The sequence below is a fragment of the Opisthorchis viverrini genome (genome assembly GCF_000715545.1).
Source record: "Opisthorchis viverrini unplaced genomic scaffold opera_v5_53, whole genome shotgun sequence".
NCBI lineage: Eukaryota > Metazoa > Platyhelminthes > Trematoda > Opisthorchiida > Opisthorchiidae > Opisthorchis > Opisthorchis viverrini.
In genome coordinates, this window is record NW_008751710.1 from 1,452,522 (window position 1) to 1,472,718 (window position 20,197).

The following is a 20,197-nucleotide window of genomic DNA, read 5'->3' on the forward strand; positions in this document are numbered from 1 at the left end:
CGGTCACAACAACAGTCACTCAGCAAAAGTCTCAAAGTCACGTTGGAGCCAACGAGCGGGCGGTAGCGGTTGTATTTCAGTAAAACAAACTTTTGTACAGCGATGTGACTGATAATGATGGGAAAAAATAAGATGATTATGAGCATGAAATAGAGCAGTTTACAAGTGCTGCAGCTTCAAAATATCTGCACAGTGTGGGATGAATTGCTGGTGGTAGTTGATGCTACGTATGAATTGACGAAGTTGAGTGAAATTCGTGGGTATGAGAAATGAATCTAAGACGAAAATGGGATCGGGTAATGGTGAAATACCTGTGGTGTCATTGTGGTGGCCGAGCAAATCCAGGCTAGTAACACCGAATAAGCATTTTTCAATGTTCAAACTCATGTTGTAAATGGAAAAACGTTCAAACACTGCTCTGAGACGAGCCGCATGTTCAGCTGGGGTGGTGCTAGCGACTAAAACATCGCCTAGGTAGGCATACGCAAACGGTAAGCCATGTAAAACTCCGTCCATGAAACGTTGAAACGTTTGGGCTGCATTTCGAAGACGAAAGGGCACACCCTTAAATTCGAAAAGTTCAAACGATGCTGTGATGGCTGTTTTAGGAATGTCGTCAGGGGCTACGGGTGTGTGGTAGTATGCTCGTACGAGATCGAGTTTGGAAAAGATGTTTGTGTGGTATTGGGTACTTGCGAAATCGTGGATATTTGGGATGAGATACTTGTCTGGGATAGTAGCGTTGTTGAGAGAACGGTAATCTCCACAGGGTCTTCACCCACCTTTAGATTTCTTAGGTAACATATGTAGGGGTGATGGCCAATGACTCGATGAAGAGCGGATGATGCCGAGTTCGAGCATGTGTTCTAACTCGTGTTTTGCGATTTATGGCTTATCCGGATGAAGTCGGCGGGGGTTGGCATGGACAGGTGGTCCGAATGTGGTGAATAACGGAATGAGTGACCGGTTGGGTGTACTGACAAGGTTAAGTAAGGGTCGGAAAATCCCAAGTATGTCAGCAAAATGTGAATCCGGTAAGGCAACTCGGATGCCTGTGGATGAAGTTGGGGCACTAATTCCGTTGACTGAGAGGGAAGTAAGCGTGTCTAAGAGAGGTTTTTGTCGCACGTCGGCAGATGGATTGTAGTGGGTCAGGAAATCTGCACCGGTGATGGGTGTTTGCACGTCGGCCAAAGGGAAGATCCACTTGAAAGCACGTCGCAATCCGAGGTCAAGTGTGAGGGAACGTTCGCCGTGTGTACCATGCGGGTACCGTTAGCGGCTTGTAACGAGAAAGAAGCGGAATCAAGAAGTCGATTCTTGTGTGGCAGCACACTAACTTCAGCTCCCGTATCTACGAGGAAACGCAGACCACTTGAACGATCAGTGATGTGGAACAGGCGACTAGAGCGAGGAGGGCCACAGACAGTCGTCGCCGTTATTAATTGGCCGGAGTGTTTGAAGGGATGTTGTAACGCGGCTTGAAGGAACAAGGTGGTTGACACTTGCGTGCTTTTGGGCCATAGGATTGGTGATACCAGCACCAAGAAGGACGGGAACGAGATAACTATCTAGATCGTGAACGTGGTCGATGCCTGTTGATCTCTAACCGTTGCAGGCGATCGGTCAAAACAACAAACTTGGCTTGTAGGTGCGATATAGAAGCAAGAAGCGGTTCGGAATCTGTAGTGGGCGCAGGGCGGGAGACGGGGTTTACGGGGTTACTGGGGTATGTTTCGTGTATCTTATCCGCCAGTTGGGCTAGCTGCTCCAAGCTGCGGTCATCAACGAAAGCGCTGATGACGTGGGACATAGAGGGTGGGAGTTTGTCGAGCCATAGTTGGGCAATGATTTCCACCGCCAGCTTAAGGCCGCAGAGGAGACTGCGCATGTGGCGAAGCATTTGTGACGGCGATCTGTCCCCAAGTTCGACAGTGGTGAATAGATCCCGTAGCATACCCTAAAACAACATGAAAAACTCTACAATATCAAGCGCTCATCCTTCAACTATAATTAACGCTTAAGAAGTATGTTCAGACCAAACCCTCCGAAACGTTTGTTTCTCTCCTGAAACTAGGCTGCGCCAGCCTCTTTCAGTAACGATCACGCTGCGTGCTCATTGTCCCCAAGTTGGAAGATCAAATACTCTGTTTAAAAGGCAAAGTTAAATGATTCATCCAGTAGTGGTCTGGCTACCCAATAAGTCAGTTTACCAGGAGTGTGTGGCAAAGAATTAAAAATAATTACGCTAGGTTGGGTATACAAAAATAAAGAGACCAGATGGAGCAGACTCATCAACAATTGTTCTCTTTAAAATAGTTCGTCGTTGGCCCAGGTCAACGAATAAACAATAATCCAATTACGTTGGTCCGGAGGTCTTCTTCTGAACAGTTCCCACATATAATAGATTCCGAAGATGGTCTGAAATGTTTTGGTACCAGAGTTAGTGCATGAGACTCGCGAATGACCGCTGCAAGCGCGAGCGAAATCAGAAGAGGGAGTCGAAGCACGTGACCACGCTTGTATTCTGTGAACTTGTACAAGTGCGCGTTTTTTGTAGTTTTTCGTATTCAAACAAAAAACGATAATGCAATTGATGAAATACGTAGTGTTATAATGGAAGTAAAATAAAGGTACAAATGTCCAATTCACTTATTCTTTTCCTATTTAAATTTCAGTTACAACTGATTGCAATCGATGATAATAAAATTGAATTTTCCTAATGTTAGTTTGATATTTCCAGGCAACTCACGCGTCACGGCAACCAGTGCGACCAGGCCTTGCTCCGAAGGCTAGCTTGCGTAGATGGGAAAAAGGGGGTGTAATTTTCTGGTCTTGTCTATAGCCTCGGAGTAGTCCTGAAAACTTCTAGGACAATATAGGATGCCTCTAACACAATACGTTTAGCATTATGTACAGCATCCCGGCAGCCTCAATGTCCCTGAATCACTTATTAGGCTTCACGGGTGTTTCATGTTTCGGTGTCACCATTTACGCAATCGAAATAAATATTATTCAAGCGGAAGATTCTATAACACTTCATATCACTTCTGAATTTCTCGTTGCTTGCTCTTGTGATAACTGCCCTCGAACAATAAACACCTCACTTAAGACTGTGTGGTTATATGGCTTGATGGCGCCTTATGTCCAGCGGATATGTGTCAACAGTAGCATAAAAATGTCGTAGCAACAGTGGTATCTCGAAGCCTGGCATTCATTGCTCACTAAATAGGTCAACAACTGCTTGCATTATTCTGTATGCTCAGATGATTGGCAAACCCTTATTCATGCCACGACGATACTTTACGTTAAAGTGTGAACGACCAGAAATAGAAAATAGGTTACCAGCTCTGGCTTAACCACAGACAATATCGTTGGTCCGTTGGTTACTGAGTGCAAACAGCCAATACACCAGCATCAACTGCTAAACATGAGCTTTTCTGACTTATTACTTTTTGTTACCGCCAGTAATTCTAGACATAATCTTCTTTTGGAGGTGGGGAAAAGTTTAAGTACAAAATATAAGAATAAACTATTTACAACAGAACAATCTTAAACTACCGGGATTCGCATATGCTCTGCGTTCTTTACATTTGCAAACCCGTTAACGATGTGAATTTTCAACAGATACAACCGCCCTTTAACTCTTCACTTTGTCAGAGGGTGAATCATAAACCGCAAATCCGTCATTTTGTCATTTTTAAATGTTTTTGCCATTTAGATTTTAACCAGTTAGAATGAGGATGACGCCCAAAGTCGCCTGATTGCATGAGCAAAGCCACCGGGGGCGTCAAAATACGAATTCCGCGCCCACAGTGGATTCGGAAATCGTTTAAGCAGCTTGTAATAAAACTGCGGTCGTGTGGGGAGGTCTTATGGGCCCGAATATTGACCATCAAATGCTAAAATTTTATTTTAAAGTTTTCCTTTTTCGAACCACTCTTTCAGAGAAATTTTAGGTTGCCTACACAATGCGGCCAATGGAATTGAATTTTTGACAGCTGTGACGTGCGTAGTGGTCTAACTACCCAATAGGTTTCATATATGTATGGGGCAATGAATTAAAAAGAATGACGTTAGATTGGGTATACATAAATAAAGAGGTCAGATGGAACAATCTCACTAATGATTGTTCCCTTTAAAGTGATTCGTCGTTGGCCCAGGCCAGCGAATAAACTATAATCCAACTTTGTTGGTCCAGGGGTCCTCTTCTGAGCAGTTTCCACTTGAAATAGATTCCGAAGATGGTCTGAAATGTAGTGGTACCACGGTTAGCACATGAGATTCACGAACGACCACTGCAAGCGCGAGCGAAATCAGAAGAGAGAATCGAAGCACGTGACCACGTTTGTGTGGCGTGAAATTTTACAAGTGCGCGTTTTTGTAGTTTTTCATATTCAAATAGAAAACGATTATGCAATGGATGAATACTTAGTGTTATAATGAAAGCAAAAAGGTACAAAAACCACAAGTGTCGGTCCAAAGTAGACACGCATTAGCTTTCAGAGTATCAGCTCAAATTTCTGAGCCTCATAAAGCAATCGCGGGTTATCAGCGGTAAGGGGAAAGTATTTCAGCATATTTTTCGTCAGATGCATAATTGCTTGAGTGAAAAATGAAATCTAGCGAGCAGCTCAAATGCGAACATAGACTGTGTAGAATACTTCGACGTATTCAGGAGAGCCCACTTGAGTGACACGCAAAATCACAAGCCAGAAATTGTGGATCCTTGAGATTTATTAAAAGATGCGGTACTACATGTATAAAATAGGTAATAAAAGGGGTACAAACCTCAAATTATGGGGGTTTCCGTCTAAACTGTTGCACGAAGTGGTGCAAGTCCAAAGAAAGCCCGGAGAAGATAGCAAATTGATCTTAGTTTGCGACGCACACCTGGGTACAACACGTGATAACGCAAATAGGTCAAAGAGCCCGCGTAAAGAATGGCCGACCAAACTGGTTCGACAAACAAAGGGTTAAAGTTTGTGAGGAGTTAAAAAATGTAAATAGAGTCCATGATATAGACGTAGCAGACAGCAGCAGATAAGAGAAGAGTTTGACTGGGTTGAAGAAATTACACACTGGAATGGTTTTTTCTGAGCACGTATGGAAAAAATTCAATATTTTGCCCAATATTTTATTTCCCCCGATAGGTTTTGCAACTAGAAGAATTTTGCAGAAAATAGGCCTTATATTTTACTTGTGTGCAAAATCGAGTTAAACGTGCGCATTTTTCTGGCTCATATGAAGTGAGCCGATCGGAATCCTGGCTGATGTGGTCTCCGATGCCGCTGATCGGTATCCGGCAGATTTAAGACTTGCCTAACGAACCGAGGGAAGGTTATTGTAAGCTTCACCTTAGAAGCGAGCGGTCTATGCCCAATACGTTTTATACGCGTCCATTGTATAGGCGGTTTGTTCAAGTTAGCAATTTTTCCGGTTAAAAGTAAACGTGAAGCAGAAAATCCGTTTTGAGTGAGATATAGCATCCCATCATGCCATCAAATATCTCAGGCGGTTCTGCAACTATAGCAAGCCCATAATTCAGGCGTTGGTGAAAATATTTGGGTGGATCAGTTATCTACATAATTTTGTATCTGGTACCCTACGCCCCAATGGATCTATGTAACGGCCCGTATCCTCAAAACTCGAGGAGCCTTATCAAGATTAACCATTGTGATGGACATGTACATCAATCTGTGATAACTCATACAAGGTAGGAAAAGCGTCATACTTGTCACAAAACTTGAAGGACCTATTAAGTAGGTTGGATTTTGGGCATACAACTTCATATGCCCCTAAAATATTTATTCCGTGTCCACTACGGCTTCACGGATTCACGGACTGATACACAGGATCGAGGCTTTTGCCCAAATTTCCCGGGTCGCTTTTGTTCTTGTCGGTCAGTGGCTGTCGTTCACCTGAAAAGCGCAAGTGAAAAAAGTGTGTAGCACTGCTCTTTATGTTCTCAGCGCGGAGCAGTATGCTTGCCAGCGCGAGGATTTGCATAAATAAACGTCTAATAGTGCTTTAAAGTGGGCTCTAGAGGGAGCATGGACAACCGTCGGAGGAAGCTCATTCCACGCACCTACTACCCGAAATGAGAGAAAATTTTATCAAATGAATGGTGTACTCTGAGCTTCAAAATATTCTTACTATGTCCCCGCTGTGTGTTTGCTTGATCAGCGTTGGAAAACCTGTTTGCTAGGCTTTGTTCAAGCAGAGCAGAAGAAAGAACTAGGTCCCCTCGGAGGCAACGAAACTCCAGAGGAAAGAGATCAAGCATCACGACACGCGTTTCGAGTCCACGGCAACCATTCTCGTAGCGGCTTGCTGGACAAGCCCAATGAGAGTGACGTCTTTCGTGCGTCCTGAGTAGACAACTTGGTTGGCGTATTCCAGGTGCGGTCTGGCGTAGGCCCATGCGAAGTCCATGCGAGTAACACGGTACAAGGTGCGTCGGATAATCCGTAAAATGCCGAATGCATTTCGGGCCGATTGATGCAGAGAGGAGGACAAGTCTGAGGAGACCCAGATGTCCAAATCCTTTTTTGCATCCCTTCTAATGGTGTTTTCTGGTCCTTTCTCACCATGCATAACAAAGGCATTCGCTGAGTCTCCTCCAAACGATATATGGACGCTCTTTTCGTCATTCAGGGAAAGGTGCCAGTACAACGACCACTGATTTGCAGCATTTACATCCATTCGGAGGACACTGCTATTGGAACTCCGGGATTTCAAGTCGTCCGCAAAAAGTAGACATGGACTTTCATTTACATCTGGGCGGACGTTGATGTGGATCAGAAACAGGAGTGGTCCCAGGACGGAGCCTCGGGAAACTGCAATGGAGACAGGCGTTGGTGAAGGGTAGATCGAGCCTATCCTCACTCGGAATGACCTGTCTGATAGGATCGCCTTGATCTAATGAAAGAATTTCCCTTGAATGCCGTTAAACTCGATTATGTGGAGTAGCGGGGTGTGTAGATCCTTATCAAATGCTTTTGTGAATTCGGAAAATATGGCATCCGGTATGAGTCCTTCGTCCTTTGCTTGGGTTAAGCAGTCCATAAACACGAGCATGTTTGTCACGCAAGAGCTGTTTGGGAGAAATCCGTGTCGAGCTGGAGGTATCAGGTTGTTAGAAGTGAGGTGACCTGGAATAGACCGTTTCAGAATGCATTCCATCATCTTGCGCGCCACGCTGGTGAGGCTCACAGGCCAACGATTGCCAGGCGATAGTTGGTCACCAGTTTTGTAGATTGGCGTAACAATCCTTTCCCTCCAAGCAGAGGGAAGGCGGCTTTCGTCAAGCGAATGACGAAACACCAGGTGTAAATGATTTGCCAGTGTTCACGACGGTACCTTCACGAACCTCGGAAGGACCCAATCGGACACCAACGCGCAGAATGGGTTGATTCAGAGCAAAAGTAAACAAATGTACTCTACTGTGAGGACCAAGCCGGCTAAAGGCCGCCTGCAGTTACACCTTGACAACCGTGGATGTTACGAGGACACTGCGGTTGAGTGCAGCCACCGACCGGAACAAAAAAATCCATACAATACGATATCGGCTTTTTTCCAGCTTGTTTCCTCAACCAGACTGAAATGAATACCGCGGCCCAGTGAACTGCACACTCCAGCCGAATCATCTCCAATGTGACGTTCGTCACGGAGCTGTCCAGAAACTGAAGCATGTCAGGCCAATGGTGGCCAGGCACTGCCATACTCAGTTTGATAGCACACCCGAAACTGTTCCATCCCTCCCCCCAACCGAGTCCTCTTGCCTGCTCGTTACATTGACCCCAACTACCACCATGACATCCATTCCAACCTGATGGACTACTCGTTCCAATTTGACCATATCTTTGTCCCCATCCAACCCAACCTCTTCAGCAGACTTCCCTACAACAGTGAAGAGCGCACCATATTTTTGAGACTAAATTTGCCGTGTTCTCCTAATTCCAGTTGTCCCCCCTCCACCCCCAGTTTTGCTCGTTGTGACTCCGGCTATTTGCCCAACCACCCAAGGCCACTCATGGCCAGCAATGGTTTTCTGTTTTAGTTCATGTCAGCCGACTGCGTATTTGAGTCGGACCTCATGCCCATTTATTCCTACAAGTTGCGAAAGAAACCTGTTATTATTATTTCATCGAATACTTCTCATTATTCATGACATTGTCCACTTTTCGCGGAATCCCCACTACCTGCAAATTCCCCAGTCGTACCATATTCTGACTGTAAACGCATGATCATGCCAAAGGTATCCCACCCACAAGTTGGGAATAAACATAATTCTTATTGTTGTAGTGGACAGGAAGGTTTTCTGTTTTAGTTCATGTCAGCCGACTGCGTATTTGAGTCGGACCTCATGCCCATTTATTCCTACAAGTTGCGAAAGAAACCTGTTATTATTATTTCATCGAATACTTCTCATTATTCATGACATTGTCCACTTTTCGCGGAATCCCCACTACCTGCAAATTCCCCAGTCGTACCATATTCTGACTGTAAACGCATGATCATGCCAAAGGTATCCCACCCACAAGTTGGGAATAAACATAATTCTTATTGTTATAGTGTTCTCTATAAACCTCAGATACCACTGCTGGGTCGCTCGTCGGTTCTCCGTTTCTGTCCCCCAAGGAGAAGGCGGGCGGTTGTTTCTGAGGTAAGGTCTCATGTATTTGAACAATAAGGTTTTGTTTCTTTCGAGCGAGGTCCATGATGGTGGCGTGTTTTCGTATGTTGTATTGGCAGATTTTTATTTACAGAGGTTCCGCATTTTGCGAAATGCCAGCACATCTGTATACTCTGTGAGTAACTTTTTGAAAAATGGTTTAGACTTTTCTCCAGAAATCGCCGAATCCTTTTTTGAAGGTTGCAGTTCATCCAGTAGCAAGATGTTTAATCTCCCATTGCAAATGAAAATAAACGAAAGTCCTCACGTGAATGGCACCGAAAATTTATCACATGTTTCGAATCTGTAGGTGCTACTAACTACAACTCCCACCAATATACCCTACCATATATAAAAAAGTTAACCTTTTAGTTAAGAATGATGAATTATGCTGTTCCCGTTTGTACGTTACTGTCATAGGAACCTAGCTCAAGTGCGCGACTAAGGTGCGGCTCGTCCACGTCGCCCAGTCAACTTGCGAGGGGCGACTACAGTCAATCCCACTGGGAAGCTGAAAAAATTAGCCTTCATTTACGAAATGACAGCCATCAGTGTTAAACGGAGGAATTCGCTGATCTAGCTGGAGCTAGACGAAATTTGAAGCATATCAGGTGTTCTGATAGTTACCTATATCTTGGAAGGGAAAAAGGAGGTCTCCTTGGTGAGGGGCAATCGGTGAGCTACTGGCGTCCTAAAATGTACGGAATAGGTAGGCTACCTTGTCAAAAAGATGTTGGCGTAGCTCATATCTAAGTGATAGAAACGGAGTGCATAAAAGCGTCACACCATAGCTCTGATTCATGTTGCATTTCACCTTGTAGCCGATATTTGTTGCGACCAGGGGTTGAGTTTGTTAACGTACGATATTATAGTACAAGGGATCTAATAAAAGGCGATATATTCGCGCAGAAGCGTGGTATGGGAATCAGATATATAAGGGCTGGCGGGAGTGGACTTTACGATAACTGGTTAATCGGATGTTTATTACATGAGTTGGGTAATACCAGGTGAGAATGTATGTTCACGAGAAGTAGTCACCAGTCCACTAAGCACTGCTATCAGCTCTAATCTGTTGGTGGTGCACAGCAATGAAGACATTTGTATCTGCCACTGGGAGCGGCGGGCAATTGTATTCTCTTTTTGGATGACGAAATAGGCTTTGGTGCGGTGTAGCCTCTGTCCTGACGAAGACAGATACAACTATTCTCGCCGATATCGGTCATGGGCATTGCACTGTATCTTCGGGCTATCCTAAGAGAACTTTTACTTTTTCGTTTTTTACAAATGAGAGGCCAGTTTTTTCATCTGTGGTTTATGGCATTGCCGGATGCATAACTCAACCAAGGCGGACCCAACACCAGCGGCAACAAACAGAATTCAGCAGTCAGAACCACTGACTGGGCTAGATTAGAACAATAATGGGAATAAGCCTGCAGAAAAAAAGCCTTAGATCCACAGTGCAACGAAAGCAAGGTTTATTGTCACATCATTCGATGATATTGGATGAGTGATCGCTTTGACGCCAGCGGTTAATACTACAACTCGGCAGGTTAAAATAACAACAAAACGATCTACAGTGTCCTGCGACGGCCACTTTGTTCGAAACACATACTTGATCACCGAAAGCAGGTCATCCGTTAAGTGCGGTGGGCGTTGACGCACTTGTGTGCCAGGGCAAACAGGCTTTGCTGAAGTTCGCCGCGCACTTACGGGTCATTCTACACCTATGTACCAACACCGAGTCTCCCATGTGGTGAAAGGTAGCGCTGCAGATGCATTTTGTGTGTAAATAGATTTGTATCCCGACTGAAAGACAAGAATACACATTTTAACCGGAGTCCTTTCTGACAGTTGTCTATGGACAAAAATACGTTTTTAGAGGTATAGGTTTTGGATTCTCAATTTTTCCGCTGGTTGTGAAAAAACAGCATTCATGCTCACATTCGGATGATAAAATAAAACAGCCATTACCTTGTAATTATTGTGCCCTTTTATAGTTGGCTGCGGTCAGGCTTTTGCAAATCATCCGCTCCTATGCATTCCAGTTTTGTATGTTCCACGCTCCACGCCCTCAGGCAACTTACAAAATGCCCGATATGTTGGGGAGTCGTGAAAGCAATGTGGCCAATTTAGAAGAAACCCAGATGCAATATTTCAAATTCCGTTTCGACGGTCTGTCCAAACATCTGAATGCCAGAACATCAAGCAAGGTTCTTTGAAGATGTCACTATGGCTCGTTGCAAACAGCTTGCATGATACAGTGCGCTTTCTACAGCGTGCCCAATATTCTAATGCTTCTCTTTCCCCAGCATATTTCGAGTCTATCGGTTTTTAAGTACAGTTCTCAAACTTATCTATGTGAGTTTCCTACTGCAAACTGAATTTCGGTGGGGCCGTCGTGCTACAAATTCTGCTCCGTTTAAGTCAGCAAGTAATGTTTAGCAGGAGCGAAAAAGGTCCTAGGTAATACTTAGGCCATGTATTTTTGTCTGCGAAATCCTTCTATGACGAACCGGGTAAAGTAGCGCCAAACTGATAATTTTATGTAACATTTTCTTGTAGGTGCCACCCGGAACCTCGATGTAATTTGGGTCTATATATTTTTAGAATAAATTAAAAAATGTGCGATGATGCAAATGGAACGCACTCTTCTTTAGAAAAGCAGTTAAACACCGATCATTCGTGGGAAACTAACATGGCACGAATTTAGAGCTTTTGCCCATGGTTAACGAATATAGAATCTTTCACTCAACTTTTCGTAATGATTCCTCCTGCGGTGGACAACGGTCATTTTTTTCTTTCGGCGACTCGTGAGCAGCGCGTCTTACGCCAGTTTATTGTAACGCCATCTTGCCTCATTGTTGCTCAATTCCTCGTGGTTCGTTCCTACATAAGGTCAGCTTATTTTGCAGTATCCCACGTAAATATTTTGTTGCGGGTCCGTCACTGCTTGGACGTTTATCGCAGTTCGGGCGTCGGCTACAACAGAAAAAAAGACCGACCAATGATTGAACTCAGAGCTCCTCGGGCGGCTGAGGAGCCCCTCAATGCCCGAACCTTGTGAGACCCGGGCAGTTGAGATCTCACGGGATGATTATGGTTATCAGGTCATGCGCTTTTCTTATCGAGTTAACAGTAGGACCAGGCGGACGAGGGCAGAAGCCGATGTATTTAGAACTGACAATGATTCGCCCGTATTGGACTGTGTTTTGCCACTTTGGGAGGACCTGGACGTAACAGAATACCGGTGGAATATCGATAGTTGAAAATCACAGTTTATGGGTGTGTCCAATTTATGTACACCGGCAGAAAATGGTCAGCGAGAGTGCAGAGATTCTTGTAAGCAACGGCAACTAAGCACCAAACAGTGAACAAACGTACAGATACGGGCAGTTTTTCGGTGTTAGTTAGCTGCATGAACAGATAATGGCGCAGCAAACGATCACTACGTTTGAGGGGTAAGGGACTGTACGTGGTTTGCGGCGCTATGTGGCAGCTTATGCCAGTGACAAATCAAATCGCGATGTCAGGTCTGTTTAAAACATACCTTATTAAGGGCTAGCTGGCATTCGAGTTCATCAGGTAGGCGCTGTCCATAAGTTTCCACCAAACTTATGTCCAACTTGAGAGCGAATTGCACGAAATCGGCGAAATACATCTATTTGCAAACAAAATTGGCTTTGCTGGGTTCACGGTGAGCAGCTAGCTAAACCAAGGTTGTTTCGCAAATGACTATGAAGTTGAAAGATATTTACTGTTCTTTGGATGCGTCAGTATACTCCTTCCTGTATCATCTTCATGCACATCCGGAAACATTTTGTGGCCGCTTTTTGAGTACCATAGCCAGGAGACCTGAAGGAAACTCCTATTGGGCGTGTCCAGCGAGCTGCCATACACTGACTGTAAGACGCATCTCGATATACTTGGTTCTCGTTGCTCATTCATCACCTCCAAGGCGATCTAATACTCTCTTGCGTCTTGTTTGAACATGGTTTAGTCGAAAAAATTCTTAGCCGTCAAATCTGCTGACTAATGGCGGAGACAAGATAAGGTTTTCAAGTTCAAGGCAATCATCGGTAATAGGAATAAGTTTCCCTAATTTCGATCAGTCGATGCGTAGAAAAACTTAGAATTTTACATTAATCCACATTGCATCAAGGACCCGGAGCAAACAACAGTTCGATATTTTTGTGAGTGCTCGCCCGCTTCTTGCGATAAAACTTTTGTGAGCGGTGTTACGCTTTTTATTCTATTGTGCCTACCAGGCGAGGTGAAAGTGATGAACTCCGCAAGCGGGCCCAACCCAGGAAGCCCAGAAGAAAACTTTGATCCAATGTAGAACTTCGTGGGTCCCGGAATCCGTGATCTGACCTAAGGCGCGGGCGTTGAAATTTTAGAGTTAGGGGGAAATCAAGAATCTCGGGAGCTTTGGTGTGCCTGGCAGTACTGGAGCGGAGTGCAGAAGATAAGAAGCGCTAACGACATTAACCATAACGACAGGTGTCTGGAGAAGCCAACTACTTGTATTCCGGGGGTTGGTGTTTTTCTGAATTTCTCGTGGATCCAGCTTTTCATTGATCCACTTTCTTATTCGGATGAGCTGGATTCTTGTTTGGATTGTTATTTGCTTGGGTGGTTATCAGTCGGTGGCCTCGTGAGTCGGACGTTATTACGGGAGTCATTGGGTTTTTGTTTTTGAATAATGTTACAAACTCTTCATTGTTTTTTACGTTGTTTTTTGGATGACTTCTCCACCGTTGCTTGTTTGTTTTTGCGGACATGGATAAACTAAGATAAATCCAACGATTTTGGTGATTTTTGGAAAGTGGTATGTGCAGTTCTATGCAACTGTGCTTTAACGCACTGACTAATTATCGTGAGCCCCATTTCATGCTCGGTTTGTTGCCTGCCTTAGCTGCTCCAAACTAATTTGCAATGGTTAGGGCTTTGATTTTGGTTATTTGATGTGTCTATCTAGGTCGCATCCGAAGTCCACGGCGTTCCTGAGTTGCTCGATGTCATCTGTCAGTGTTTCTCGTGCCATCGTCGCTCCGCATTACTCGTTGGGATTCTCGGATTTTGAACCGCAACAAATGGATGCCGCGTGAAGAGTGCTATAGGTGCGTGGAAACTTATACACACTCAACCGCAATGCCGAAGCCAGCGCAACGGTCGGAGAAATCGACCAGCTATCGTGGAGACTCACTAGATCAGTATCATAATGGAATCAACCGCTTTGCCGTGAAAGCGGAGATGAGGACATATTTCGCCTTGCCATCGGCAGGGTATACCAGAATGCAACTATGTAGCACCCTTTTGGTGTCTAACTGTCATGTCACCTGAAGGTTACACGAAGGCTGGGATGCTGCCAGGTTGCCCAAGCCTAGACAGGGGAAGTCGTGGGGCTGAGGTCGGGTTGGAACCACGAACCTTCTGGTCAGTAAATTCGTGCTCTACCCACTTGGGCAGTCTCGTTATCCTCATCCAAACATTGAATCTCTGATAGGGCACAACACGACAACAGTGTTGCCAGCTTGATCAAGGTCAGTCAGCCATGCCAGCCGTGGGTACGGATGAAATTTAACGTGCGAGCAACAGAAGCTTGTCCTGCTTGTTTCAGGATGCGAACACTAAAGACAACTGGGAAAACTGGTTTTCAGGATTTGAATATTGATTCCTAGCTGTCTATACACGTTACCAAAGACGGACACGCAAAGGTTGCCTCTAAGGGTAATGGAAAGAAGACTCGTTCTTACAGCCGGAACATGCATATACAGTAGATGGCTCAAGGAAGAAGGAGGGATTCATGAAAGCGTAAGGAGAGGCGTCAGCGTTTGTCTGTTTCCGTCTACCGCCCATGTTATATGCAGCAGGCGATCCTACCAATGGCAATACGTAGTGGCCGATGTCACTCAAGGGTGGTTGTGAAGTTCATGCTTCTTCCGCTGATTTACGTGCAGTGCCCACACCTAGATTGGCTAAAAAACCTGGCCGCATGGCTGCGGGTGCGTGCAGGAACATCACGCAAGTTTTAAGGAGCTATTCACTATACATGTTTTAATTCTCGGTCTGGTCGTTTTCTCAAGATGTTGTGGCACCCTTTTTGCGAATTGCACTTACACCTTTCCCCCATTGATTCCACTTGATTTGAAGCGCTTTTAGAGGCGGTTGTGAATATTTCCATATATTCGTTGTGAAGTGCAGTGCTGGTCTTCCACGTGCCTTGCCACGACTACAGAACGGAGTCTCGTACTATGTTTCTGCCACTACTGTCCAGTATTCTTTCTAGTCCGCTTGTTGCTTCTAGTATCTGTGCTGAACGAGACCGGTTCAATTACCCCTCGAAACATCCGTCCGGTTGCTCAAGATGGATTATGAGTGTAATGCTGATTTATCTTTATCCCTGATGGCTTGTATTACACCGGCATTGTTCGTCCAATCGTCGTCGAGTGATTTGTCCGCTCCCATAGTTGTTCGTTGTTGATAGCGTTGTCTGCCTCCCTATGCGTCAACAACTGTGTTTGGATTCATATAAAGCCTTTATGGTCGGTCGCTTCCTAGACTATCTTTTATTAGTCACTGGCGCGTACGACCAACTCCTGGGTGATCGGATTTTGTCGTTTTAGGTCCAGCGGCTCTTATCCATATAGCGCCACCATCTCTGTAAATATGAGCGTAGTGATAAATTGAGGAAACATCTGACTGACCTCACAGTCCAATCGCACAGGGCCGTACGAATTTGTACTCATATCGTATTTTAAGGCTATTATTCGTAGTAGAGCAACTTGCTGCTCTTTGCCTGGCTGCTCCCCTCCAGCCTTCCTGATATGAGTGGACGTTGCAGAACGGAGTTTCAATAAGCACGCCTCAGGGATCAATAAGACACTAAAGCCCGGTGGTGAGGTATCAGTGTCAATATAGGTGTTGCTGTCTTTGATTATGATGATGAAAGCCCGGCTTTTACAGTTGGGTGGCAGCTCTTGGTACAGGAGGCTGGATTCAGTCTTGGTCTTGCCATTGCACCGAGTTACGAGGCATCGGACAAATGTAGGAGCTCAATATCGGGGTTTCACACAAAGGGCGAAAATCCACATGGTATGTTATCAGTTGACAAGCCACAATTATCTGTGATGCTTTTGGGATTCAAATGTAACTGGCTCGCGGTCTTTGCCTCAAGGATCAGCCTTGCTAGCAAGACGAATGAATAATGGTCATACAAGCGGTAACAAACCTCCGTATTACAATTGCTCTTAATACGAGATGCCCTGGAGGTAAAGTCGTATTAGTTAGTTCACCTGGAGTGGGAAGATGCTAACTTGTTTTCACCAGCATATGCATGTCTATAAGAACAGCATTGTTGACGTTTTCGAAATGTGGCAGGTTAGAAAACGTCTGCTTTAAGAGCCGCATACACGATCACCCAAAGGTTGGTCGTGACCGCCGACGAGTGTTTCGATATGGTCGACAACCAGCCATGGATGTGATGTAACCCCATGGGCGTTTGCCATTAAAATCAGTGGCAACAACCGAAATCCATATCTTCACACCCCGCCAGGCGCTAGAACAATACCATACTTATAATTTGAGTATTCTTGGGTTTTTCAGGCGCTTCCAATTCAGTTGATCAATCCGTTCTCCTTAACACACCCAGCAAGCAATGTATAATAAGTTCATCTCAGACCTGCGAGCGTGGGCATATGCGGAATGCTCTTTAAAGACTCCAGAATACAATGTTGTCCCTCGAAGGTACTCACTCTCTCCTTTCATGATCGGTGAGATAATGAGGCGAACGCTGGAAGGTCTTCAGAACCCTGGTGTTCAAGTAGTTGCTGAGAGATCATCGTCGACCTTGAATATGCAGATGAAGTCGTTGTCGTCTTTGAAGAAGAGAAGGCCCAGGTGTTTTCGGATAGACTGGCCAGCCATTTGGTATGCGCTTTGCAACCACGAGATGAGAGTCACGCTTCTGCATATGCTTCTGGAACACGCTACTTAGCATCAATGGAGAGGAATCCGAAGTTATGAAGCGTTTCACGTACCTGGAAAGTTGGAGTAGTTTGGATTGTAGTATGATAGATGAGGTTAGCGCACGAATCCCTAGGGATAGGGTTGGTCTGCCAATTTAGGCACCTTTGGCGGTGAAGTAACGTATCTCTGAATCTCATGCGACGTGTTTTGTTGTACGGCTGTGAGCCTTGGCTTCTTCCAGCAGCTTAACTTAGACGTCCTCAAGCTTTCGACAACCGTTGTCTCAGAACCATACATCGTGTAGGCTGTTGCGGGTGAATAGGTAGCGAGCAAACAAGAAGGCGAGTATTCGGCTGTCTAACGGCAAAGAATGTGTGCAGCACTGAAAACTGTGTTGGTTAGGTCATATCGAATCATTCTTTTCGAAGGGAGTTGTTTTCTGTGCCCCATTAGGAGTAGCGCAGGCAGATAGGTGACAACCTTCGACCTGGTAGAGGGATATGATAGAGATTACAAAAAGTCTGAGTATTGGCTTTGAGTCTCATCTTCCAGGATAGGTCCGATTGTGCCTGGTTATAGACTGCAAGATATGGATGGAGTGTTAGTTTCCGCCCTGATTGAATGAATGTATGGGGGCGTGGGCATCCCAGAATGATTGTGGTTGGTTGGTACTAAGTCCCCTCTATATCCACTTTCATTCTTCACAACAAGTTTTCAGATGAATCATGATTGTACGGCAGCGGAGCATCAGTGTTGAACTCTGATGTTATACCATTTATGGTGTTGATGAACATCGAAAATTTCATACCCTGCCACCTGGCGTGCCAGACCTAGAACCCAAGTGCATCAGAATATCAAGTCGTTAGCATTGGACAGGATCCCAGAAAACCTGAATGACCAGTGCCTTCTGGGCTAGCCTGCTTAATGAAACGGCACAGATAGTCACAGAACAAAGCATTGCATTCTCACCTTTCTCTGAGCCAGACTAAATAAAAAGTTTGGAGTGGGGGTAAGTGCCATCTCTCCTCGGCAGATGCTTGTGAAAAATCACGCAGTCATCTTTCTAACCGAATCCTTTTACCTAACGCACTCTCCATTAAAATCAAGCAGAGCGTTATTTCAATAAGTCCAAAAAGTCACTGGTGCATGTCAACCTTCAACATCAATTCAATTCAATTTACTAGCCATAAATCGTGTGCCATAGGTACGTTGGTTCCAGCTGCTACAGTTTCGACCACCGGAAAACTGGAAAGTGGAACATACAATCAAGGTGAAGGCGTGTTCAGTTTGTTCGGAAATTGGGTAGCTACGCATTGAAGGTGATAGCTTTGATGCACGAACGCCACTGACTATACGATTGGGCCGTTTCCGCCAATGTTCTTAACCACTGGTGATTTGAATCCCGGGGTCCCCATCCAGAGGCGGCAGTCGTCGATTCGACTAAGTTTACTGGTAGTGTTTTCATACTTCGTTGCTAGACCATATGCACTTTCCACCTCTTGGTCACTACCACCACAGGGTTGGGCGAAAAGAGCTCTGCGGAGCAGACGGCCTGCTGGCACGCGCAGTGCATTTCTTAACCGGCATAACCTACCAGACGTGAATAATTTAGCTATCGCGCGAGAGGTCTTTATTCCTGGAGCCATCTGGCGTACCTTAACATCACTAATCCGATGTTCCCACCAGGCTCGACCAGTGCTTTGGAGACACCGATGGTCAAACACTGACATCTTTTGTACGTCATCTGTACGTTGGGGTCGATCCATAAAGCAGTATGAATCACATCGCTGCAGTGTAAACTCTGCCATTGTCTGACAGGCTAACGTCGCGTCGGCCCCACAGGTGTGGGAGGTTGGCAAAAGCTGTTATGGCCTTTCCCTTTTGAGAAATAACCTCATTTCCAGCCAGTCCACCGGAACTTATACAGCTGCAAGTCGATCGGCTCACTTGCAACCATGAGGTGTGGGTTTGATCTTACCCAGTCTTGTAGCAGTAGCTTACACTTTGCAGGTATGAAACTCTTATCAAACCGTGCGGTCTGAACCAAGGGGAGCAATGTCGCCTGCATACTCAATGTCTGTGGGGGGACGTCCCGGGAGCATTTCGACTCCCGAGGTTTCAAAGGCAGGCAGAGAAATTTCAGGGAGCATATCAGTGACAAAGTTAAAGAGGAAAGGATAAAGAGGACAGCCTTGTCTTACACAACTGAACGTGGTGAACTTATGGGAGAGCTTCCCGTATACTCTCACGCGCCCGCAGGGTTTCGGATACAGTGCCCTCATAAGTGAGAAGTTTGGAAGGGACCTATCTGATCGCCAGACACTGCCAGAGTTTCTGACGATCGACGGAATCAAAAACAGCCTTCAAGTCCAGAAAAACGACCAAAGCGGGACGTCTGAAGGAATGGCGCTGTTCAAGAACTGTCTCAAGGTAAAGATATGGTCGACCAGGGCGAAACCCAGCTTAATTCTCACGACTCTCTCCCGATAATCCATCAACTGCGCAAAATAATGCCAGAGAGCACTCTCAATGCGACGAATTCCAGGATGATACCACGATGGTTTTCACACGACGTTCTTTCTCCCTTTTTATAAACAGACAACGGTCGAGGAGATCTATTCGGCTGGTATTCTGTTTTCGTTCCAAATCTTCTGCAGTATTGTTGTCAGACTGCTCACCAGGGCCTCTCCACCTTCTTTGCAGAGCGCGAAGTGTAAAACATCCGGGCCAGGTACCTTGTCGCGCTTCATGATTGAAATCTCACGCTGGACTGACTGCTGACATTACTGTGCGTTTCCATTAGTTCTCTAGCCAGATCAGATCTATACTGTTCAGCTACTGAGCGGAGCTGCTCTCTTTCGGCACGCGTTGTGCTGGCATCCCTATATTCCAAAATCGAAACCATCATTTGCGAATTTCGCCATCCGAGCCATGAGGTAATGGCTGGTAACAAATGTGGGTCTGGAATTGATCCAGAGTCGAACACGTCTTATATTACTGCATTCCCGTGGATAGTTCACCATCATCAGAGATCGTAACACCAGTGTTGATATTGCTACTTCACTGCCGTACAACTGTAAAGCTCATCTAGTTATATTTAAAGCCAGAGAGTAAAAAGAAGAAAAATAGTGAGTGAAGAAGAGGACCTAGTTCTGGCCTATATCAAACATTTTGAGGTGACTTCACCTCCAAGCGCGCATTCAGACAATCTGGAAGGTAACTGACGACACAAACGGCACTGACGTAGATCAAGCGCCATTTCTTGCAGTTCCTAGCCATGCACAGACGGGGTCACGGGTCCTCACCCTGGAAGGCGTACAACACCAACAACACTCAAATCTTTCGTATTCTCTTTCAGGCCCTTCTGCCAAGCCGTACGTTGTCCACCTCGTTGTTTTCGCCATTTTGAAGCGGGCACGGAGGGCAGTGTTTCGGCATGCGTAACACATGACTGAGCCACCACAGTTGATGGTGCTGGATGTTTTTCGCGGTTGAATCATCTGCCGGACAACCAAGTAGCCCTTTTTTAATCGCCCCGTTACTAATCCTCTG

General features: G+C 45.4%; 1 protein-coding gene across 1 annotated transcript in view; it reads left to right on the forward strand.

Annotated features, from left to right (window-relative positions):
- Window positions 1-13,317: 13,317 nt before the first annotated feature.
- The window catches only part of T265_03689 (hypothetical protein), a gene marked incomplete at both ends in the record, with an annotated part of 28,735 nt that continues 21,855 nt past the window's right edge, over window positions 13,318-20,197 (forward strand). Inside the window, one exon of the mRNA XM_009168231.1 lies at window positions 13,318-13,331. The remainder of the gene's footprint in view (window positions 13,332-20,197) is intronic.